At 41.2% G+C, this 25,286-nt stretch overlaps 1 long non-coding RNA gene across 2 annotated transcripts in view; it reads right to left on the bottom strand.

Annotated features, from left to right (window-relative positions):
* LOC117352023 overlaps positions 1 to 20,433 on the bottom strand; it is a 59,146-nt gene extending 38,713 nt beyond the window's left edge. Inside the window, exon 1 of one of the 2 annotated variants that reach the window (XR_004537557.1) lies at positions 20,229 to 20,433. This is a non-coding gene — a long non-coding RNA (uncharacterized LOC117352023). The remainder of the gene's footprint in view (positions 1 to 20,228) is intronic. The other variant, XR_004537556.1, reaches the window with a different exon arrangement.
* Between the last annotated feature and the right edge of the window lie 4,853 nt (positions 20,434 to 25,286).

Here is a 25,286-nt window from a genome sequence, read left to right as displayed (position 1 = left end):
CCTCCCTCCCTTCCCCCAGGCAGTGCTGGGCAGCACATCCGGGCCTCAGCTGCCTCTACCGCTGCTCCTCTGACTCCCTTTGTGTTCTGGCGGGACATGGAGGAACAGGCCCTTCAAGCTTCGCTGGAGAAACTATAAGGTATGCGGAAAGGTCAGATAGGGTACGGGGTACAAGAGGAAGGAAATGAAGCTTAACATGGGGAGGGAAAGAGACAGAGCAAAGAAATGCTGAAGGAGAAGGGAGCATAGGGACAGGGACAAGGAATAATGCTGGAAAGGGGAGGAATAAAGATACAGAGATGTGATACGTAATGGAAGGGGAGGAAATGGTATACATGGATAGTGAAGAAGAAAGATTACACACTTTGGGGGGCCCTGACTGCCTGCTTGCTTGCCTCAAGGTGGGGGGCCCTGCCTATCACTAAGCCATTAGGCTTGTCTGCCTTTCCCTGCCTACCACTAGACCACCAGAAGGGGGGACAGGTGCAGAGCCTGGCAGGGTGAATTTTGGTTCAGAATGGGTTTTTTTCTTGTTTTCCTCCTCTAAATCTAGGGTGCATCTTATTGTCGGGTGTGTCTTATGCTGCAAAAAATATAGTACTTGCCTTGTGGCTGAATCAATGTGGGCTCCAGTAGCATGTAAAGTTCTTGCAAATGCGTCTTTCAACTCGGTGGGCAGGAATGGTTTAAAACTGGTTTGTTGTGAGGGATACATGGCAGAGCCTTTAAAAAAGAAGCTCAAACCCTAATTGGAGACAAGAAATAGAAAAAATAAAAAAATTTGCCAGTTTCAAACTTTATGGTAAACTAGGTATTTTTGCAGTGCTTTGCTGAACTTTTGCTGCCACCAGGATACAAAGTGATTCATTGCCCCTGAAAGACAGAGGCAAGGGCTTACTAATATTATATAAATCATTTTTCCACCTAAGCTTATTAGATAGCAATAATGAACAGGGTTTAGAATATGATCTGCAACTTGAAGAACCCAGAAGTAGGAAAAGACCCAAGATTATACTATTGGTTTACAGACCTCCTGGTAATTAGAACATGATGGAGGATAAACTGTTAAATCTGATCTCCTTTTAATGCCGCAACCTTTACTCATCTGATCATTTTTAAGAAACTTAAATCTACATTTGGAAATGCATGATGACCCCGATGCTCATACCTTTAAAAATACTGGATCATTTACACTTTGCTACCTTTCCATATGATCCTACTCATAAGAGTGGCCACTGTCTAGACTTCATATCTGGTATATCAAAAAAAGTTTTAAATTTCTCCTTAATAAACCATATTAAATGGGAACCAGTTATCTGCTCTGACATTACCTTTTACATTTCTACCTGAAATTGCCTATAATGAGTTTATCAGCAGCTATAGAGGATGTGTATATGGCAAGGTGTAGCAAGATCAATCAGATAAATTTTGGAGTGTGATCATGGATTACTTAGAACCCATAGGTAAAGATGTAGAAAAGGCTTTAATCTCCTGGTACGATCTTACAACTTCAGCTTTGGATAAGCTCATGCCAACCAGAAATGTAAAACTAAAATCAGAAGAATAACCTGTGGTTTTCAGAATTGTTACTATTCTCAAGAACAAAAATAAGGCGGCTGAAAAGACTCTGAAGGAAACACCAAAAACAAGAACACAATATTACCTTGAGAAGAAAAATAAAATTATACAAACTGGCTATAGCGGAACTAAGAAAATACACTATGATAACTTGATAGCTCAATCAGGAAACTCTTCCAAGAGCCTTAAAATTTTTACTAATTCCACCTTAGACCAACCTGATGAAACTAATTTGGCAAACTACTTTCAGGAAAAGATCAGGATGGTTAGAGAGACATTTACATATTTCCTGGTAGGCAGTATTAAAATAGGTTCTATAAATATCAGTAAGGAAGAAGGGATACCGGCTGACAGAAATTGGAATTAATTCTCTCCCATCACCTTACAGGATATCTCTGATTTGCTGAGGAGACTCTCAAAAAATTTCTGCTGCTCAGATAATATGCTAGAGCATACTCCTCCAGGATTTCTAATATGGCTGACAAATTTTGTTAGCATATACTTAGGAAGAGATAAACAAGTATATCCTAAAAACAATATCTGCCATCGCTATGACTCCTATACCTAATGCATCTCGATCAGATCAAAAGTAGAAAACTTTAGGCTGGTGGCTGGCATACCATGACCTGCAAAACTGTTAGAACTCTGTTAATATACAACTATGAGACTTCCTTAACTGGGCTGATGGTCTCCATAGCTTGCAACATAGTTTCAGGGAGTTGCATAGTACAATGTCGTAATCCTTACAACTTGAACTACCGTTAAAAGGCAAAATTGTATTTATGTAGGGGTAAACAATCCGTGTTGCTATAGTTTGACATATTGGCCCCATTTAACACAGTGGACCACACTCTAATTCTAAAGTTGAGTGAATTAGACATACATGGAGTGCTTATAAAATGGATTTCAGAATTCTTAGGATATAGAATGCTTTTGCGGGATGCCACAAGGCTCTCCACCATCTCCTTCCTTGTTCAACATCTAGTTAAGAACATCGGGGAAAAGATTCTCATTCCCTCAAGTCTACACATGTTTATACACAGACAATATCTTTCTACTTTGTATAACCAAAGATATTTCTTTGATGTTAGGCTACAACACCTAACAAAGACTACTGAAGACCCGAGTACTTGGATACAAAAGAACTTCCTACACATCTCTGCAGGGCAGGATTACAAGTACATCCATATCTGGACAACTGGCTGATTAGAGCTCTGTTGTTATTGGAAAAGGAAAAAGCGGTGGCTCAAGTGGTCCAGGTCTTGCAGCCAACTTCTTCCATCTCAATCCTTGGAATATGAGTACTGTTCAACATGGCAGAAGGTTAGGTCAATCTTCCAAAGGCACTTGGATAACAAGACATGATGGCCAAGCTAGCTCGTCTGTGTGGCACTATCTCTAAGTACTAGGCTCCATGGCAACCACTATAGATGTGTGGTCCTTTGGGCAAAGGCTCTCATGCATCCTCTTCAGAATTCACTGCTGTCTCAGAGGTCCCAACAAACGGACTTCCTTCAAATGCCTCTCCTGTGGACTCCAGAATCCCACTGCAGTATGTTGGTGACTGTTCAGTTGTTATTACGGGGCATATCCCTCATAATAATTCTGTGGGCGATTCTCACAATGGATGCTGGCTTATTCAGCTGGGGAGGCCATTGCAGCGGATGCCCAGTCCAGGAACTATGGTCAGCCTCCCAGAGAAAGTGGTCCATCAACATACTTAGTCCACTGCATACATTCTCTAGGTTCTACAGAGTGGACATGGCAACATGGGAACTCGTCTTTGGGTCCTCGGTGTTACAAGTGGGTGCAGAGGTCCCGTGCTAGATTTTTGGGACTGATTTTGTACATGCCTACTGTCCAGAATGACATACCCATTGCACTAGAAAGAGAGATTAGGTTTTTACCTTGCTATTATCTTTTCTAGTAGATAGGTGTGTCGTTTTGGAACCCTGCCCTGTCAATCAGGAAGTTTGAGTCAAAACTGAAATTTTGATGTTAGTCAGACCTTAAAAAGGTATAAAGAATAATCAATTGCTATAACACATTGGGGGAATGTTTGAGCGGTATGGTTATTTTGACGTTTCAATTGTTAAAATGTTTGTTGTACTTTAAGAGCAAAACAGATTTGTAGTTTGGAGAGTGTCTCTGTACTCCTCATTATGTGTTCCTATATAGAGTTATCGCCTGCTTTGGTATGACCTGAAGGCGAAAGCAGAGCCCTCTGGAGAAGAAGGATTTGAAAACCTGGAATGGATTCCTTCTGCATGACTTGCGAGCATGGGGAGAATACCCTACTGTTCAGGATGACAAACCTTTCTACTAGAAAAGATATTAGCAAGGAAAGAACCTAATCTCTTTTTGTCTATGGCTGCCACCACAATGTCAAATTTTTGGGAGGAGGAAGGAAATGAAGGAACTACTTTAGTCGTAATTTCTCTTCTCTCTCTTCCTCCATCAGATCTTTTTCTTCCCTCCCCATCTCTTTTAGAATATTTTCTTTTACTCACTAAAAGCAAAGTGGATCTTGCTTTCCATGCCCTTCCCCCATCCAAGCCCACTTAAACATTCCAGTGGGCAAAGGATATATCAGTTCTAAACAGGCTGAAATTACTGATGTTAAGACTGGGTGGAAGATATAAAAACCTGTTCGTCTAGATACAAAAATGTTCAGTTGGTTAAAAGATAAGCATTAATTAACTGAAGCACATCCATTCTTACTACCATTTTATTATGTGAAAACCTGTGCTTCAAATGGAAGAGGTCCTTGTACCAGATACAAATCACTGCTGATCATCATCGTCATTATCTTAATACTGTAAATAAACTGTTACTTATTCTGGCAAATGTTTGCACGCAGTTTCCCAGTATGTTGAATTCAAATATATGTTGCAGCTATAATAAATGTCAGTTGATATCTGTATGCTACTGCCACTTTTGCATTACAAATGCAAATACACAATATAATTAATGAGAAGTGGGGGAAAATATTCAACCAAACACTTTCTCAGTATTAAATGCTTCAACCCCCGATTTTTAGTGTGCTCTAAGGGACTGATTCGATAAACGGCTACTAAATTCACTGGCACCTAAAAAAATGGCGCCATGTCATTCAAACTTGCGATTAGCTGCGCCTTTGTAAAATATTAGGCACCTAAGTGTTTGGAGAATTGCACTTAGTGGCAGTTAACTCATGCTTTTTAGCACGCGGTAATATTAGCGCACGCTAATCACGCGCTAAACGCTAACATGTGCATGTTATCCTATGGATGTGTTAGCAGTTAGCGCATGCGTTGATTTAGCGTGTGCTAAACGTGCAATAAAACGCTTGGCGCACCTTTGTAAAAGAGGACCTTTAGTAGTTAGGCTAAGCACGTTGTGATAAGCACACATCTATAGAATTGGAAAGACGCCTACTGCCCCAATTACATTTTTTTAAACCGATTATTAAGGATGTTTTGTCAATTAAGTTAGGTGCCTAAGTGGTGCTTTACTTTAGGTGCCCTTTATAGAATCAGTTCCTAACTGCATACAGCAAATTTCCATTTCACAGAATTTGAAAAACCTCTGAAAGAGACAAAGAGGTACAGAAAAGGATAAAGGTACACAAATGTACCACAGAAAGAGAGAAACTTTTAATTACTGTAATTAAGTCATCCCTCCTTATGTTTTTTCCTTGAATGTTCCCCTTCTTCTTTTCAAAACATTTATTATGTAACTTTTCCCCTTTTATCATTATGTGTTCTTGTTTTCGTCTGTTTATGAGTCTGTTTTTTACCTTTTACTTAATATTATTTGTATGTTTTTTAAAATGCTTATATATCTTATTGTAAATCGCTTAGTAAATTATGGATAGGCGATTCAAATTAATAAAATAAACATAAACATAAACGGCCAAAAGGAAAAAAAAAACCAAGACAAAAAAAGCTAGAAAAGATGCAAAAAAGATTAGGGTGAAGACATGGGGATAGAGAAGCCGAGAAAGCTAAAGAGCTCCATCTCGTCCATTTACCTGTTTAACTAGCTTTTGGGAGCAGATTAAAAGACAGAATTTCAGGTTTAAGGAAAATAGATTTGAGATTATTTCTAATATACACGTTTGAATATGGAAGAAAACTACTTCAAAGCCAAATCTGACTTGCTTTGCAGTGAAGGTTGCGATATCAATACCTGTGGCTGTGGTCAAGATACAGATTCATTGTCAGAATACTTGCAACTCGAGAATGTGGGAGGACATCCTTACTTAAGAATAAATGTCTGGAATTGTTTTAAAAGCAGAGAGTGAAATTCTAGAAAGACGCAAGAAAGGAAGTTAAGATTAGCTAACATTGAACGAAGAGGGCTGCTCCCAAAAATTGTACAAGTTTTATTTTTTAAATCACTGCAGAGATTTGTTTTAAAATTGAAATGAGGAGACTTACTAGAAGACCCTCAGTCCGTGGACCGGCAAGGTAAATACGCTGATGCTCATATATTCTGTGAGTATTAGAGCATTTACCTTGCCAACCCACTGTAGAAACCTCTACCGCAAGTTTCTAAGTTTTATTAAAAATTTGATAACGCTTTTTTAAAAAATTTCTAAGCGATTACATAATAAAAGTTGGGGGAAAGAAACATATAAAGACAGACATCGAGTATAACTAACTTGAATCTCAGGGAGGTAGGGGGTAGAACTACAAATTAATACAGAAAAGAAGAACACAGAGGGCTAACAGGGGTTAAGGGTTTAAAAAAAAAAAAAAAAAAAAGCCAGTGTAAGTTAAGTGCCTATGTTGGCCAAGTGTGCCAATGTAGATGCCTAACTTTAGGCAGACTATATAAAATTTGGTGTATAGAAGTGATAAGTTGTATGCATTCCTGGGTATCTCTTAATTGTATGGATTCATGCTGTGTTTTGACCAGAAGAGAGATGTGTAAAAACAGAATTTTATGCAGGTTGAAACTGCATGGATTACAAATATGAAAGTTGTGACTTAATGTGTTTGAGAGGTAGTAAAAGTGTAAAGCTGTGAATAAGAGTAAAACCTGGCTCATTAGATGAGAGAGATATCTTTGGAGAAACCACATACAAGCAGGCATTCTCGCCTTTTTTTTAAAATAAGTTTTGAACATAAAGACACATATACAGTCAAACCTCGGTTTGCGAGTAACCCTGTTTGCGAGTGTTTTGGAAGACGAGCAAAACACTCAGCAAACTTTTGACTCGCAAACCGAGTGTTGACTCGATTTGCGAGCACCCCCCCCCCCCCGATAACCGGCATCGCTTCCCCCCCGCTCGCAAAGGCTCCCTCGCTCCAACCTGTACCCCTCCACCGCGCGAACCGGCCTCCCCGCCAGTACAACTTAAATTTACCCACCTCCCCGTCTAGCACCAGCACTGGCACAGCTCGTGTGCCTAAAAGATCTTCCGGCTTCGGTTCCATAGACAAAGCGTGCCTTTGTCCCGGCGCGCTTTTGACCCGACACCTCCGGCTTCTGGCTGCCTTGAGCATGCATCTGCGCATGCTCAAGGACTTCTATTCTCCCTCTCGCCGAGAATCTCGGATTACGCCGAGAATCTTGGATTACAAATTCTGTATTTCTATTAATTTAAAGTCTTTAACTTAAACAACTTCCAGCCTTTGAGGAATTTTTCCCACAAGAGAAACTAACAGAATTCCAACACTTGTGTACAAGCTTGTTTACTACAAGGAAGTTTCTGGCTAGGAGCATTTTCAATGCATTTGATGTTTTCTTCTTGAGCATCTACAGTGGCAGTAGCAATGTGCCGCTTCTCTTTGCTCAGTCTTTGATCTTGAAGCCTCAGTACCAGAACACCTCTCTGAAGTCCCATGTATGGGTGATGATCTGTTTGGAAATGAGATTGAAGAGGTGGCTGATCATATTAAGCACACAGACACCATAACTACTTTGTTTAAGCCACAAAATATCTACACCTCCTTTTTCTTAGAGAAGATATTCTGCTCCACCCAGACGTTCTTACTATTATAATACAAAACATCATTACAATTGTCTATCTTTATCTTCTAGGCCTGCTAATCAGCAATCCCGTGCAAAGCAACAAAAGTTAAAACCTCATTTTCAAATCAAAGCAACCGCCCTTTTGACTTCTCTAGAGAGCATTAACAACATCTTCCTGAATCTACCTCCCCATCTCTCCATAGGAGGCCATTTGCTCTTTTTCACTAACATTGGTCTCTCTTTACAACAGAGCAGTGGGTGCTTCGAGTAGTCACTTAGGGCTATGCCCTATGTTGGATCAAAAAACCTCCAAACCATCTACCAATTCCCTCCAGAAGGCTCTCCTTCACCAAGAATTCTCAGCCCTTCTCCAGCACAATACAGTCGAGCCTCAAAGTATTTCCCTCAAAGGTTCTCAAAGTATTTCCCGATACCAATTCTGGACCTCTGAAACCTAAACAAATACTTGAAGGAGAAATTTTGCATGGTCTCTCTGGAAAAATGAGATCGGCTTTACTTTCCTAAAAGAGGCATGCACTCAAATTTCCATTCTGCCTGAATGCAGGAAGTACCTATGGTTCTGCATAGCATCAGAGCATTTCCAATAGAAGGTCCTGCTGTCCAGTCTCACCTCTGCTCCTCGTCTTCATGAAGTGCCTAGTGGCAATAGCAGCAACCCTTCACAAAAGGAGGTTTAACATATTCTCTACATCGATGACTGGTTGATCAAGGCCTGATCATCATTGCAAACCACATCAAGCCTTCTTTTGTAGGAATGATGCAGTATATAAAACGAAGGATTAGATTAGATATAAAGGCTGAGTAAACTACATAAGTATGTAGATGAATTTGTTTGTCAGCTGGTCTGTAGATAAAGCAAATGGTATAGAATAGACATATGTGGTGTGTTCAAAAGCTTTTTTAACCCAAGCCATAACAAATACCAGGGAGCTAAGCAGCCCACAGAGGGTTCCAAATCGTAATACATCAGTCAGTTACCTAGACAAGCTTCAGGGAACACCACACTCCCTAGACAAACACTCAACCGCACGCACAGTAGCACCAGCAAAATCACAACTCTCAGGGGACAACAAACAGTAAGCAAAACCACAGACAACCAATAGAAACAGTCTTTCTCAAACACATCCAAAACTTTCCATCTATCTTTAATCCTAATAGGCAGACCTTTCTTTCTAACTCGCTAACAAGCAGGCAATCCTCTCTAACTACATATCTCTAATTATACATCCTCTCTAATTACACAGCAGGCAGACCTTCCCAGACACCCCAATCCCTCAAACTCTCAAACCAACAAACTAGCAAACAGATTTCTCTTTCAAACTCTCAGGCAGACTTTTTCCTTTCTTTCAAGCTCTTAAACAGGCAGACTTTTCTCTCAAATTCACAAACTAACTAACAGGCAGGCTTTCTCAACTAACTAACAGGCAGGCATACCTAAATAACAATTTGAAATGGCAGGGAGAACAAGAAGCACCAGGACTGCAATCAAGACCAGCATTCCAGTCACCGGAGGGATCCAGGGGATGGCTATGGCCTATGTACAGACGGAGGATGACCCTGGATGGTGGACAGAGGCGTGTGTGCAGACCGAGGCCATCCCCCCCCAGCAATACACCTCTGTTTCTACACAGACAGAGGAGATGGGACAGCTGGAAGGAGACATATTACAGGAACTATTGAGCCTAAGGGAGGAGGTGAGGCGATTGAGGAGCATCAGAGAGGATGAGGCCTTCATCGACGGCGTAGTCCAGGAGCTGTCCCAAATCTCCGAGCAGGCACTGGACAATTCCATCCTCGTGACACCCAAACCCTCAGCCTTGAGACCAACGACTGGGGTACAGGAAATGGCTGGGGACGCCGACTCCTGGCAGCTGGTAACCTCCTCCACAGGCAAGCACAGGAGACCCCCCCCTTTCTCAGTTTCTTCTTCATCTTCTTCCTTTTCTCTCAAACAGGGCAGTTTTACATCGACCCCACAAATCGCCCTGAGAAACAGATTCCAGATCCTACAGGAAGGGATTGCAGTTGAGGAACAGGAAGACGTCCAACACATGACCCCAGTCCCAGGGACGACTGAACAGCTCCCCTCAAAGAAACGCAGGGTGGTGGTCATTGGGGATTCCATGTTAAGGGGCACAGAGGGACCAATTTGCAGACCGGATATACAATCAAGGGAGGTTTGCTGTCTGCCTGGGGCCAGAATCCGAGATGTCACCACCTGTCTAGATAGACTTCTCAAACCACAGGACCACTTCCCCATGCTTCTCATCCACGTTGGGACGAATGACACTGCCAGGAACACCCCGGAGACCATACCCAAAGACTTTGGAGCCCTGGGTGAGAAGCTGAGGCAGTTGGGAGCGCAGGTGGTCTTCTCATCAATCCTCCCGGTAAGAGGTAAGGGTAGAGCCCGGGAGGAGCGTATCCAGAGGACTAACGAGTGGCTACATGGATGGTGCAGGGAGATGAACTTTGGATTTCTGGACCATGGAGAGGCACTGCAGGGACTTCAGGGACCAGACGGACTCCACCTGACCAGAAGAGGTAAGAACGTATTCGGACGTCGACTAGCCCGCCTACTTCGAAGGGCTTTAAACTAGGTAAGTTGGGGGAGGGTATCCGTTCATTCTCTGGAGCAGTAAGTAACTATCCTGAGGAGGTGAGTCGCCACTCTGAGTCTGAGGTAAGTGCACACACTGTAAACAATACATCGGGGGTCACACTAACTCAGGCGGGAAACTCTATACAGGGACTTAGCAAACATAAGGTATGGAGAGCTATGTACGTCAATGCACACAGTTTGGGCAATAAAATTCTAGATTTAGAGACGGAAATAATGAACGCCGACCTAGACGTAGTGGCGATATCCGAAACTTGGTTCACGGACTCACACGGGTGGGATATGGTTATACCGGGTTACAACTTACTCCGTCGAGACAGGGAGGGCAAGTTAGGAGGAGGGGTAGCTCTATACACTAGAGAAGACATCAAAACTACCATAATCACAGATGTTAAGTATACCGGGGAATCCCTCTGGGTGAACCTGGCTAGAGGAAATGAAAAATGCCTGTATCTTGGTGTGATTTACAGACCTCCGAGACAACAGGTAGAAAAGGATATGGAATTAATCGAGGACATTGAAAACATCACCTTGCGTGGGGACACAGTACTGTTAGGGGATTTTAATATGCCCGATACAGATTGGAATGCACTTACCGCACAAACTAGCGGCAGTAGAAGGTTGTTAACCTCCATAAAGGGTGCACAGCTCAAACAATTGGTATTGGAGCCCACTAGGGACCAGGCGTTACTAGACCTGGTACTCACCAACGGAGACAGCGTATCAGAAGTTTCGGTAGGTGATACGCTAGCCTCCAGCGACCATAACATGGTTTGGTTCAACCTTCGGAAGGGTTTCTCCAGATCGACCACAACAACAAAGGTCCTAAATTTTCGTGGCACTGACTTCAAACGCATGGGAGACTTCGTCCATCGGGCACTGCAAGACCATGCCGAAACCAATAATGTAGAGGCCATGTGGGCAAACCTGAAATCTACCCTACATGAAGCAATAAATCGCTATATAAAAACAACAAGCAAACGACGGAGGAATAACAGACCCCAGTGGTTCACTACAGAAATCTCGGACCTCGTTAAGAAAAAGAAAAAAGCATTTGTTTCCTACAAACATTCAGGAAGAGGAGCAGCAAAAGAAGACTATCTGGCCAAGTCCAAAGCTGTCAAAACGGCAGTCAGAGAGGCCAAGCTTCAGATAGAAGAGAATCTAGCAAAGGACATTAAGAAAAGGGATAAATCCTTTTTCAGGTACATCAATGATAGGAAAAGAAACACAAATGGGATAGTACGCCTTAGGAAAGCAGACGGGACTTATGCAGAATCAGATTCCGATAAAGCCGAACTACTAAACGAATACTTCTGCTCAGTCTTTACCTGCGAGGCGCCAGGGTCCGGTCCACAGTTGCAAGCAAGGCATAGCTCAGATGACCCGTTCTGGAATTTCGAGTTTACACCCAGCAGCGTCTACTGCGAACTATCAAGACTCAAAGTGAACAAAGCCATGGGACCGGACAATCTACACCCCAGGGTGCTTAGAGAGCTGTGTGATGTCCTGGCAGAGCCATTGTCTGTGATCTTCAATCTTTCCTTGAAGGCGGGAAAAGTCCCCTTGGACTGGAAAACAGCCAATGTAATCCCACTCCACAAAAAGGGCTGCAGGACAGAGGCTGAGAATTACAGACCGGTGAGTCTCACATCCATAGTGAGTAAACTCATGGAAACACTAATTAAGCATAAATTAGATACAATCCTAGACGAGAAGAATCTACGGGATCCCCGCCAACATGGATTTACCAGAGGCAGGTCCTGCCAATCCAATCTGATTAGTTTCTTTGACTGGATAACAAGGAAACTGGATGTGGGTGAGTCCCTGGACGTCGTTTACTTGGACTTTAGTAAAGCTTTTGATAGCGTTCCGCACCGCAGACTATTGAACAAGATGAAATCAATGGGACTGGGAGAGACGTTAACTACATGGGTCGGTGATTGGCTAAACAGTAGACTTCAGAGAGTGGTGGTAAATGGTGCCCCTTCAAAAACGTTGGAGGTGATCAGTGGAGTGCCTCAGGGCTCGGTCTTGGGCCCGATCCTCTTCAACATATTTGTGGGAGATCTGACTCAGGGGCTTCAGGGTAAAATCACATTATTCGCCGATGACGCCAAACTATGCAACATAGTAAGTGAGAACACTTTACCAGACAGTATGACGCAGGACCTACTTCTATTGGAACATTGGTCCTCGACTTGGCAGCTAAACTTCAATGCTAGAAAATGTAAGGTCATGCACCTCGGCAGCAGGAATCCATGCAAAACTTACACACTAAATGGTGAAACCTTAGTTAGGACCAAGGCGGAACGTGATTTGGGGGTGATCATTAGCGAAGACATGAAGACTGCCAATCAAGTGGAGAAGGCTTCATCAAAGGCAAGACAAATGATGGGATGCATCCGAAGAAGTTTTATCAGCCGGAAGCCCGAAGTTATAATGCCATTGTACAGATCCATGGTGAGGCCTCATCTGGAGTATTGTGTACAATTCTGGAGGCCACATTACCAAAAGGATGTGCTGAGAGTTGAGTCGGTTCAAAGAATGGCCACCAAAATGGTCTCGGGACTCAAAGACCTCCCGTATGAAGAAAGGCTGAATAAATTGCAGCTATATTCACTTGAAGAACGTAGAGAGAGAGGAGACATGATAGAGACGTTTAAATATATCACCGGCCGTATTGAGGTGGAGGATGATATCTTCTTTTTTAAAGGCCCCTCTGCCACAAGAGGCCATCCGCTGAAAATCAGGGGTGGGAAATTTCATGGCGACACCAGGAAGTTCTTCTTCACCGAAAGGGTGGTCGATCGTTGGAATGAACTTCCACCTCAGGTGATTCAGGCCAGCAGCGTGAAGGATTTTAAAAGGAAATGGGATACACATGTGGGATCTCTAGGGGGGTAAATTCAAGGGGGTAGGGTTGTTGGAGTGGGCAGACTTGATGGGCTGTGGCCCTTTTCTGCCGTCATCTTCTATGTTTCTATGTTCTTCCTAATACCTGTTTTGATAACGTTAGAGGCCCATTTTCTAACATTTGGTAAGCAATTCATGTAAACTAGTATATGTTAACTGTAAGTGTGGGAATTGTCACTGCAGCTATGCACTGTCATGATAGTAGTGCGCACTAATTCATATGCTAACTGCGTGCCCTGTTTTGGGGCAGAAATAGGTGGGAAATAGATTGCAGTTAGTGCACTGTGACTAGAGAATGGCACAGGGACAAATTTTTCCCCATCCCCACGGGAACTAATAGATTCTTTTCCTGTCCCTGCCCCTTTCCTATTCTTGCAAGTTCTGTCCTCATCTGCGCAGGCCTCAAATACTTTAAAATCATAAGTATTCAAGGCAGAGCTTACAGGAATTGGGCAGGGACAGAGACAAAATTCACGGGGACGGGGAAATGAGTTTCTGCGGGGACGGGGGAAAATTTGTCCCCATGTCAATCTCTAAGTGGCTTAACTGCACACTATGTAGGGTGTGGTAGGTGAACTTGTGCAATGGGTGTGGTAACTATAAGGAAGGATGCTAGGGGGAGGTTGGGGAGAATTGTAGTATGTCAGCTGATGTGTTACTGGCATTGTATCTAAGAGTCATGTTACAACTATTTTTGCTGTACTTGTATTTCTCTGCTTTTTTCCATATAATAAAAACTTAGGGGCTTCGTCAGTAATTCAGGGGTGTTAGGCAGCAGCAGTTGTCACTGTTGCTGCTCTGAAATGCATTGCCATAGGTTGTGGTGAGAGCGGATAGCGTAGCTGGTTTTAAGAAGGGTTTGGACAATTTCCTGGAGAAAAAGTCCATAGTCTGTTATTGAGAAAGACATGGGGGAAGCTACTGCTTGCTCTGGATCGGTAGCATGGAATGTTACTACTCTTTGGGTTTGGGCCAGGTGCTAGTGATCTGGATTGTCCACCTTGAGAATGGGCTACTGGACTTGATGGACATTTGCTCTGGCCCAGTAAGGCTATTCTTATGTTGTTGGTACCATTTTAAATGAAGGCATCAGCTTGGGTGGCAGTGGAGCGTGTTTTGTTGCCTGGGACCCCTGAACTACTGTTGAAGCCCTCAGGGAAGAGAGGTAAGGCTTTAATATTGGGGTTGAGCTTGCTGTTGAGGAGAGGGGAATGGGAGAATTGGTTGATATTGTGGAGGGGATTGAGTGGAGTGTTGCAGAAGAGGCTGGTGTGCTGTCTCATCAGTTCTGATTTATTTGCAGCAGTCTCACACTGCATTACATACTCTTTGCACTTGCCACACATTAATTTTTTGCTTTAAACATGTTGGAAGTGCAAAACGTATCACACTTTGGTAAAAGAGCTCCTAAAAGCTTTTCTTCTCATTTAGAATTCTGTGCTCATGCAGTGCTAACAAAAATAAAATTTTAGAAAGTTAACTTCTTTTAGGAAATATTCAGAAGTTGAAGTTGCTTATTACAAGTATCTCATATCTTTTCATAACTGGCATCTACGTGAACTGCCACAGTTTGCTTTTGAGTGGTAGGTAGTCATTGGGAGGAAGTCAAATTCAGGTAAAGCTTATAGTTTTCCTTTATCTGCAATTTTCCACCTAAAGTAGTTTTAAGATATTATTCTGAAGGATTAAAACATAGGGACACACAATACTAAATTTAAATTTTGCATTCAAAATATGAAGGCAAGATCCTTTTAGATAAGCAACCATGAAGAGGAGGAAATGAGGAAGCTCTTGCCCCACGATTGAAGAAATCCTTTTTGTGGTTAAACATAGAAACATAGAGAGATGACGGCAGAAAAGGGCTATAGCCCATCAAGTCTGCCCACTCTACTGACCCATCCTCTTAAGTCTATACCTAGTGGCTCAACCCAGCATATGTGTATTGCAGATATGCTGGATAAGCCATTGGAAGTAGGCATAAGCTCAGGCTTGACAATCATGGTACTATCTATGCAGACCCCTGAAGTGTCCCTTCAGGCTGTCTGGTTATGCCTGTGATACTGGATGCTTCTTTATTGAGATTTTTATTATTATTATTTGACACTTTGATTAATACTGTGGGAGTGTTGGCACAGATACAGGGAAACCTTGGTACAGAACATCAAGAAAAATTTAAAGTCATGGAGCAAGAAGTTAATGAGTCTAATGCCTTAGTCAATAATAGTTATCAAACATAGGACACTTGAACAGATGGAAAATCATCATAATTTTTTGAATCTACTCAAAACCCACCTATTCAGCAAACAAGACCCCTAACCGCCCCCTTCCGGTAATCGCCTGACCTTTGCCCAGCTCAGCTCCTCCTCTTAATCACTTCTTTCCCCCCTCTCTTCTACCCTCCTCCTTCTTCATCTGCCAAACTCGGCTAACTATGTTGTAAACCTGATATATTGTTGTAAATCTGTATGTCAATGCAGATCCTAACCTAATTGATGTAAACCGCCTAGAACTCGTTGGGTATGGCGGTATATAAGAATAAAATTATTATTATTATTATTAATCAAAGACAGCATCAATGAGCATATAGAAAAAAATAATCTGATGAGAACCAGCCAGCATGGTTTCTGTAAAGGAAGATCCTGCCAAACGAACCTACTGCACTTCTTCGAGGGGATAAATGAACAATTGGACAAAGGTGACCCCATAGACATCATATATCTGGACTTTCAAAAAGCCTTCAACAAGGTACCCCATGAGCGCCTGCTAAGGAAACTGTGGAACTACGGGGTGGAAGGGGAAGTGCACAGATGGATCTGTAATTGACTGGCGGATGGAAAGCAGAGGGTAGGAGTAAAAGGACACTACTCTGACTGGGAAGCAGTCACGAGCGGTGTCCCGCAGGGGTCAGTACTGGGACCACTGCTGTTCAATATATTCATTAATGACCTGGAAGTGGGGACGAAGTGCAAAGTTATAAAATTTGCGGACAACACAAAACTCTCCAGTAGGGTTAGAACTGTTGAAGAATGTAAAGAACTACAAAGGGACTTGAACAAACTGAGTGAATGGGCAAAAAAATGACAAATGTGCTTCATTGTAGAGAAATGCAAAGTCTTGCACATAGGGAAAGGAAACCCGATGTACAACTACAAGATGGAGGGGATGGTATTGGGGAAGAGCAACCTAGAAAGGGGCTTGGGGGTCTTAGTGGACCAATCAATGAAGTCGGAAGCACAATGCGCAACGGCCTCCAAGAAGGCGAACAAAATGTTGGGCATTATTAAAAAAGGAATCACTACCAGAACCAAAGAAGTTATACTGCCGCTATATCGGGCGATGGTACGCCCGCATCTGGAATACTGTGTTCAATACTGGTCGCCATACCTTAAGAAGGATATGGCGACACTCGAGAGGGTCCAGAGAAGAGCAACAAAAATGATAAAGGGCATGGAAGACCTTTCATATGCTGAGAGGCTGGAGAAACTAGGGCTCTTTCCCCTGGAAAAACAGAGACTTAGAGGGGACATGATAGAAACTTACAAGATCATAAAGGGTATAGCGAAGGTAGAGAGGGACAGATTTTTCAGACTGGCGGGGGAAACAAAAACAAGAGGACACTCAAGAAAATTGAAGGGAGACAGATTCAGAACAAATGCTAGGAAGTTCTTCACTCAGAGGGTGGTGGATACCTGGAATGCGCTTCCGGAGGAGATGGTAGAGCAGAGAACGATTTTGGGTTTCAAAAAGGGGTTGGACAAGTTCCTGAAGGAAAAGGGGATTTGAGGGGTATAGTTAGAGGGGTACTATATAGGATAAAATGTCTTAAGTAAAGGATCACTTACAGGTCACGGACCTGGGGGGCTGCTGCGGGTGCGGACTGCTGGGCACGATGGACCTATGGTCTGACTCGGCAGAGGCGATGCTTATGTTCCCAAAATTTGTTGGATTGTCCCTTTTTATACACCTTTAAGAAATACTTTCGAGAGGTATTGAATTTTTCAGACTCTATGATGCCTCTGTTTAATAAACTTTATTTTCTTCCTGGAAAAATAAGTCCTTTGAGAGAGAGAAGCTTTGGATATATCAACAATCTTTGAATCTTTAGACTTTGAGATCCAGGAAAGGTTCAATATTTTAGCAATGTTGGTTTTTGGCCAGATCTTTAGTCTTATTTCTATGTCTATACTTTTAAAGGGCTTTTACTAAAGCTTAGCACGGGCTAGCAGGCAGTGCACATGAAGAGTCCGTTTTACAAAGCTGTAATAGTGATTCTTCTCTGGCAAATGCACCGAATCCCATAGCAACCGAATGGGCTTCAGTGCCTTTTCTGCAGGGTCATCGCTAGCAAGGCTTTGTAAAAGAAACCCTAAATGCATCATGTCCTATATTATACCTGTGGGCCACATGACAGCGCTCACAAATATCCTTTAGCGTGCACTAAGTTTTAGTAAAAGAGCCCCTAAAAGTTGATGATTCCTTTTGTGAACCCGAGGATACGGATCTGCCCAGATGTGGCTAGGCTTTTACAGGAAAGGAATAAGAAGTTTTTGGCTGTGTGCCAAGATAATATGGGCTCCTTTTACTAAGCCGCGCTAGCGGTTGAAGCGCACGTAATAGCGTGTGCTAAACCGCGGGACGCGCTAGCCGCCACCGCCTTCTCTTGAGCAGGCGGTAGTTTTTGGCCAGCGCATGATGAAAAGTCGCACAAGTTAACCCCGCTAGCGCAGCTTGATAAAAGGATGCCTATAACTTTGGGGACTACAATATTTTTCTTAGATGCTCATGTAAATGTATGGTTTCCTCTGCTGGAGATGAATATCAGTAAGCTTTTTTTTTTTTTAAGTTATAAAGAATTTGGGATATCGCAGATAGAGTGGATGATAGGAAATTCTGGCTATTCAATGTTGAGCCTGCCTTCTTGATTGTTATGATGATATTCCATTTTTACTTTTGTTCTCCCCCCTAATGATTTTGGTCTAATATAAGTGGTAAGTTATTATGGTTTTGCTTATTTGTACTGTTTTACTTAATTGAATAGTTACTCGATGCTACTGTTTTGTTTCTGATACAAGTGGATACTTGTATAGCCTTCCAAAAGTTGAGAAAACCCTGATAATTAAGGAGCGTTCTCTCTAAAAACCATTATGTCCTGGGATTTCCTTTTCTGTGTGATTGTATAAATTGTCATTAAGCAGTTTTCTCACTCTGAAAAACAAACTTTTTTTTTTTTTTTTACTAAAGCTTAGCACATGCTCAATGCTGCATGTCCTATTTTATACCTATGGGCCACGTGACACTGGACTCACACTGTCTCTTAGCACCCATTAAGCTTTAGTAAAAGGGCCCCTTTTGATAAATAGGCATAAAGACAAGAAGGCCCACTTAGAACATACTTCCTTTAAATCTCTGGATGCTGCCTCTTAACTGCACGAGCAGCTTCTTCTAAGATCACTAAAGGCCCCTTTTACCAAGCTACGCTAGAGGTTTTTAGCTCAGGCTGTTGCAGAAATGCTCTGAGGCTCATAGAATTCCTATGAGCATCAGAGCACTTAACTCACCAGCCCGCGCAAAAAACCTCTAGCGCAGCTTGATAAAAGGAGCTGTACGCATAGGTTGATTTTGCACATATAAATCTGCTTTTTATGTTTGTAAATGCTGCCTACATTTTCTAAAACTTATTTCTAAATATACTATTGCTAAATATTAAAAAAATATTTCCTACAAAAATAATTAGTGATTACAAATAACATTAAAGCATATGAGCACAATTCTGTTGGTGTCCCAGCTGCTTCTGCTTGGAGCATTTAAAGTTGGGCTGTTCAGACATACTGTACAGACAATATGATAGGAAAGTATTTATGCTTTCAAGCAAAGCTGCTAACTGTTCAGTGAAAGAATAGTTGCATGGAATTATCAAGCTTTAAAGCAATGCTGAATAATTACTGGCCATAAGATGGAAAAAAAATGAGACTTCGTTCATGTTTTCTTTATAATTTTATTGATTTTGAATGTATTGTCCTGGAGTGAGGCACTGATGTACTGTACATACAAGCAGCCAGTATACTGGTTCCACTTTAAAACAAATATAGAATACAATAGACAGTCTTGCCCCTTCCCTCCCCCCCCCCCCGAAATAATCCTTGTACATTGTGTTATAACAGAATCTAGTTTGTTGGTGTTATATAGGAGAACCACTGTATGTATATTGTCACACTTGCCCAGCTCCTGTTCACGGCAGCGAGCTGGAACACTGTGACTGTTCCTGTCCATACGTGTACCCTTTAACCAGGGTACCCTTCAGGCCTTCTTAGGCGTCTGCCTAAGGTATAATATCAGATTCCCTGACATTAGAAAAACGGGCAAGGGAAAAGAAACACACACCTCAAAATCCAGTATAGTAGAATAATCAAACAAAGGTTTTATTATGTTCACTGGTTGCATTGAACAAAAGGAAAAATGCTTCAGCTTAGCAGACCTCAAAACAAGCACTCAAAACTATGAGGCAAAACACAAGCTGTTCAAACAGAGCAAAACTTTCAAAGAAATCCAGTGTCCAGGTTTTTGGGTGTGTCTCATCTTAACCTATCGTTCCACAGCCTCTGGACTTTGTTAGCACATCTATAAACAGTCCTGTTCACCAGAGTAGTTTGGATTTAGTAACTTTCACTAAGCTGCTTCAGCTCCAGCAGCTGGGTCATTTCACAGGCATGAAAAAAATTCAGAACAGAAACACACTTTAAACCACAACTGGGCAACAAGAAACCTAGCCAGCATGTCACCTGGTTTTCACAGCCTAACGTGGCTTATCACATACTGTAGCTCTGTAAACCATATTCTCTTCTTTAGCACAGAATTCACAAGGTCCGTGCAGGCTCTCAGCACAGCTCCCTGCTGTGCCTTTCAAGTAATTAATTATGCACAGCTGTGAGGAAGAACGCTCTCGGCTCAGCTTGGCTGCTAGCAGAGAGAACAAAAAAATGCCAAAACATTTGCTAGCTTTACAACTAAAGCTTTCAAGCAGCAATTAACAGTTCATTATCAGCAGGGAGAGAACTACAACTCCCCTTTAAACTATCACTGGCATAACTGGTAGCTTCACTACTGTGGACACAGGCAATACACATCCCCTTACTGCTTATCAATGTCCATGGACACCTCCTCCAGTCCTACCAGACTCTCCTGGATTTCCATGGATTCCCCTGGGGTTCCTTCCTCACTCCCTGGGCCAGCAGTAAGCTCTTCTGTGTCCAACATTTGGCAGTCCTGGTTCAGCTCCTCAGCATTCCGTTGAGGAGGAGAGGATTCTCCACCAAGCACACCCTGAAGCCTCCTCAGCTCCTCCTCCCCCTGACTCTCTCTCAGTTGCTCTCTTTTAACCCCTCTAATTCGCCCCTCCCCTGCTGCAGAGTGAGAAGGGAGAGAAAACTCTCTGCAGCTGTGCCTGTCTCAGTCACATCTTTCTGTGCTGAGACTGGCCTTCTGGGAGCTGTAGTTTCTTAGCTCCTGGGATAGTCCAAGTGAAGTCAGCTTTTCATATTCTGCAGGGCCAATCTGACCAGCTCTCCTGCCTCGTGGACTACCTACCTTCTTCACCACTGTGTCAAAGCTAGGGATAGCGCTAGATTTGTCACAATATACAGGTTCATATGCAGCTTGATAAAAGGGGGCATAGGTAGGTCATTTTACTAAGCTGCATTAGGTACTAATGGCATGCCTAATGTAGAAAAAAATGGAGTATGCAGGATGTGCTCAGGCATCATGCAGTAACTGAGATCATATCAAGAAATATATATTGACCTCATTTGTAGAATTAAATAAATAATCCAAAATGTTTATATCAAAAACTTATTGCTCTCAAGAGTATCAATCGTATATCTTTAAAACATTTCTTCATATATATTTATCCTCAATTCTTATATTTAGTAGAAGGAAGGAAAGATCTCAGCAGCTACATCTGTATCAGAACAAGTCTGTATCGGTAGAGATTTTAATGTAGCTAGCCTCATCGATCCAGACCAAACTCCATCCTGATTATGATTCAATATATTTTATGTTACTTATATTTATAAGTAACATAAATATTACTTATATTTATAATGATGATGATTTCAATATATTTTATGTTACTTATATTTATAAGTAACATAAAATATATTGAAATCATCATCATTATAAAATATATTGAAATCATCATCATTAGGATGGAGTTTGGTCTGGATCGATGAGGCTCGCTACATTAAAATCTGTACCGATACAGACTTGTTCTGATACAGATGTAGCTGCTGAGATCTTTCCTTCCTTCTACTAAATATAAGAATTGAGGATAAATATATATGAAGAAATGTTCTAAAGATATACGATTGATACTCTTGAGAGCAATAAGTTTTTGATATAAACATTTTGGATTATTATTTAATTCTATAAATGAGGTCAATATATATTTCTTGATATGATTTCTGGATTAACCTCATTATATTATATCTTTTAAAACTTGCCACCACAATTTGTGTAACTCTGAGATCTACATTACTGCACACAACATTTTTCTGCATGTGCCATGCACGAATAGGTTAGTGCACATGTACCATGTGAATCTTACTGCCTACAAAATGTGTGATAGTAAGTGCTCATGTGGTAACTTTAAAATAAAAAAGTCCAAGCACTAACTGCAACATTAATGCGCAATCATTAATGCAAAAAAAAAAAAAAAAAAAAAGCCATAAAAATGGCTATGGCAAAAATGACCTTATCATTTGGGAAACGCCTATGTAAAAGTGTGCTAAAGCCACCATTACTATAGCTTAGTAACAGGACCTCGTAAAAATATATGGAATGCTTCATAGACTTCTGTGCATGGAGATAAGTACTTATCTTTGATGTTTTTACAAAAGTAGTAACATGAATAACAAACATCACTACAGTGGAATACATTTCTCCAGACAAATAAATAATCCTACTGGACTGTCTTGGTCCTCCCAATATGTTAATTCAGTGGATATCCTTTTTTTTTGTTTGTTTTTGAGTTTTCACACGTTAGAATATTCACATACATGTAAAGATAATTTATATCTGGGAATAACACTACCACTTATGCATATATACATATATACTTTGTATATTACTAGCAATATAATAGTACTTTGTGGCTGATATCTCTCCATACATTACTGTTATATGCAAGTAAGGATACATGTATGCATTCTTATACAGTACAACATATATGGAGAAATATACTGTATTTAGCATATAAATCCACATGTCATGTATACATACCCCAGATTTTTCCTCTGATTTGATTCCTAAGAAGTGTTTCTCTTGTTCTTTTTATCTCTTAACTTGCCTTTGTCTATCAAGATTTGGAAAGCAAAACATAATATGAATGCTAACTGCTTTACCGTAATATTTACAATTACAATTAAACAGCAGCAATGCAAACAATCCTTATTAATTTTACAATTCTGAGACGCACATCGTCCAAACAGGATTCCAAATGCTTTACAATTAAGGGCTCCTTTTATGAAGGCGCGTTAGGGCCTTAACGCGCGGAATAGCGTGTTCTAAATAGCCGCGCGCTAGCTGCTACCGCCTCCTTTTGAGCAGGTGGTAGATTTTCGACTTGCGCACGCTATAGCGTGCGCTAAAACGCTTAGCGCACCTTCATAAAAGGAGCCCTAAGTGTTATAAAATAGGTAACCACTTCTGAGGGATGGTCTAGCAACATACTTCAGCATAACGAGTTGGAATAAAAGATTTGGATTAAAGTCCAATTTATTTAGCAGTTAATATAGACAAACTACAGTCACAGTGTGTAATGTACTCGTATCAATCCCAAATGTGATGTTACCAATGGGGGCCTTGTTATCGAATAGGGACCCTTAGACAAATTGGAACCCAATACAGTCCATGTTTCAGCACAAGATGCCTTCCTCAAAAGAGATCATCAAATAAGCTGATTTGGGAGAGCAAATATTTAAATAAGAACACCTGTCTTCAGACTGATCTGTCACTCTTGTGTGTAATGTGAAAGGCGTGGGCGTGAATGTGTTTTCCCTCCATCTCGTGCCTGCAAGGTCCTGTGGTAATAGCCACTGCCGCTGCAGGTATTACGTTGCTTGGTGCATGCTTGCTCATGGAAGAGGGTTTATTCCTATCCACCTCCTGTGTTACTGAAGTTTTGCCACTTAGGAGGGAAGATGAGGTGCACTGGTGACAGATTTAAGAGAGTCATGAAATGAGCTCTACATTAAAGCCCCCAAAAGATTTCAACATTTTAAGGTGCTATAAAAATCAATACAAGATGCGACCGTTGACCCTTTTTTAAATAAAATTTAGTTTAGCTCGATGTATTTTACTCTTGCCTAGCCCCAGAGCCTCTTGTTTCTGTATGACTATGTCCAGTCTATGTCCAGTCTTCTTTTAAATTTCTTTTTTTACCCTTTTTAAAATTTTTAGTATGATAAACCATCTAGGTACATGTTGATAGACAGTATATCAAATTTGGAATAAACTTGAATGATGCACAACAGTGACAGATCTGTCTAAAGACAGTGTTCTTATTCATATATTTGTTCTCCCAAATCAGCTTATTTTATGGTCTCTTTTGAGAAGGACCCTGAAGAGGTCTTCTGTATGCATATCCTATACTCTTGTAGTGGAAACTTTTTTCCTGAAACTCAAATGAGACCAGCAAACCATAATTCTTATAGCACCTTAATGGCTCAAATTCGCCTCCATCTTCTTTTAGAGCTCCTCTTAAGAAGAACTGTGAGACTGGAGTTTCTCCAATGATCACGCAGCATTAAGGGACTAGGTTATCTCTCAACAAAGAGTCCCTAGCCTTCAGCACTTGGATATTAAAGGATGATTTGAGTGTCCATAGAAAATGTTTGTTTCCAGGAAAGTTTCAACTAGAAAGTCATACAGTTTTAAATGGAAGAGGATTGATTTCTGTCCCATAAAAAGATTTCTTCATACCTTTTATATTTGAATCAGATTTAAAAACTGTAAAATAATAATAATTTATTTCTTATATACCGCTATACCGTGAAGTTCAAAGCGGTTTACAATAAAGATACGTTTGACAGTACATGGGATAGAAACGGTTTACAATAAAGATACGTTTAGTCAGTACATGGGATGCAAGTGGTTTACATTAAAGATTCATTTTGTCAGTACATGGGATACAAGTGGGTTACAGTAAAGGTATGTTTTGTCAGTACAATAAAGGTATATTTTGTCAGTAAAAAGCAAGCCCATCTTTGTGTATAGCCTTTAGTTGGGTATATTTCCATTGAAACCTCTCATCAAGCCTCTTGCAATATCATAGAGTCTTAATGGTATTTTAACTCACTGTTGAAAGTTCTTTTTGAGTCTCTTAATACTGTACTGTCAGCTAAAGTACCTGACTGTGAAGGGCTTGTTTTTTGGTGGCAGTAACTTCAGCTTCCAGAGTAAATGAATTCCAGAACCTATTGTATTATAATAACATCTAAAATGGAATAGAAGTTTCTTCTGAATGATTAACTATACTTTTTATCATTTCAAAACATGCAAGACCACAGTAAGACCTGAATTCGAAAACTTCATATACCAAAACTCATTAACTGCTGAATACAACCTTATCCTTGGAGATCTAAACCTACATCTCAAAGACCAAGCATCCAAACCAGTAGATAACTGTCTATCATTCCTCAATGCCTTATCATTCCAAATTTTAAACCCACAAATCACTTATGATAAAGGACACCAACTGGACATCGCAGCCTTCGTGACTCATCAACTTTCCACCCCAGAAATTCAAACATCTAATGGAATCTGGTCTCCTTCACTCTGGTCAGACCACTACACATACACAGGACTGCGACCCCAAGGACTTCATCTCACACTGGAGCAACTTGAGCACAAACGTCCTTGATGAACTGGCCCCATTACAAATAAAAACTAGAACCAGCAGAAATTCAGACCAATGGTTTGACAGCGAACTACTCCTACTTAAAAGATAGTGCAGACAACTTGAAAGAAAATGGAAAAAAAATAACCTAGACCAAACGAAAACCGCCTGGAAAAAAATTAACAAACAATACAAATTACAACTAAAGGACAAGAGAAAAAAACACTACACCAACTTAATAGGCACTGATACCCAAGACTCCAAAAAATTATTCCAAATATTAAAAGATCTAACAAACAC

This window comes from Geotrypetes seraphini, chromosome 19 (assembly GCF_902459505.1).
Source record: "Geotrypetes seraphini chromosome 19, aGeoSer1.1, whole genome shotgun sequence".
Taxonomy (NCBI): Eukaryota; Metazoa; Chordata; class Amphibia; order Gymnophiona; family Dermophiidae; genus Geotrypetes; species Geotrypetes seraphini.
This window is presented reverse-complemented; position numbering and strand designations above follow the sequence as displayed.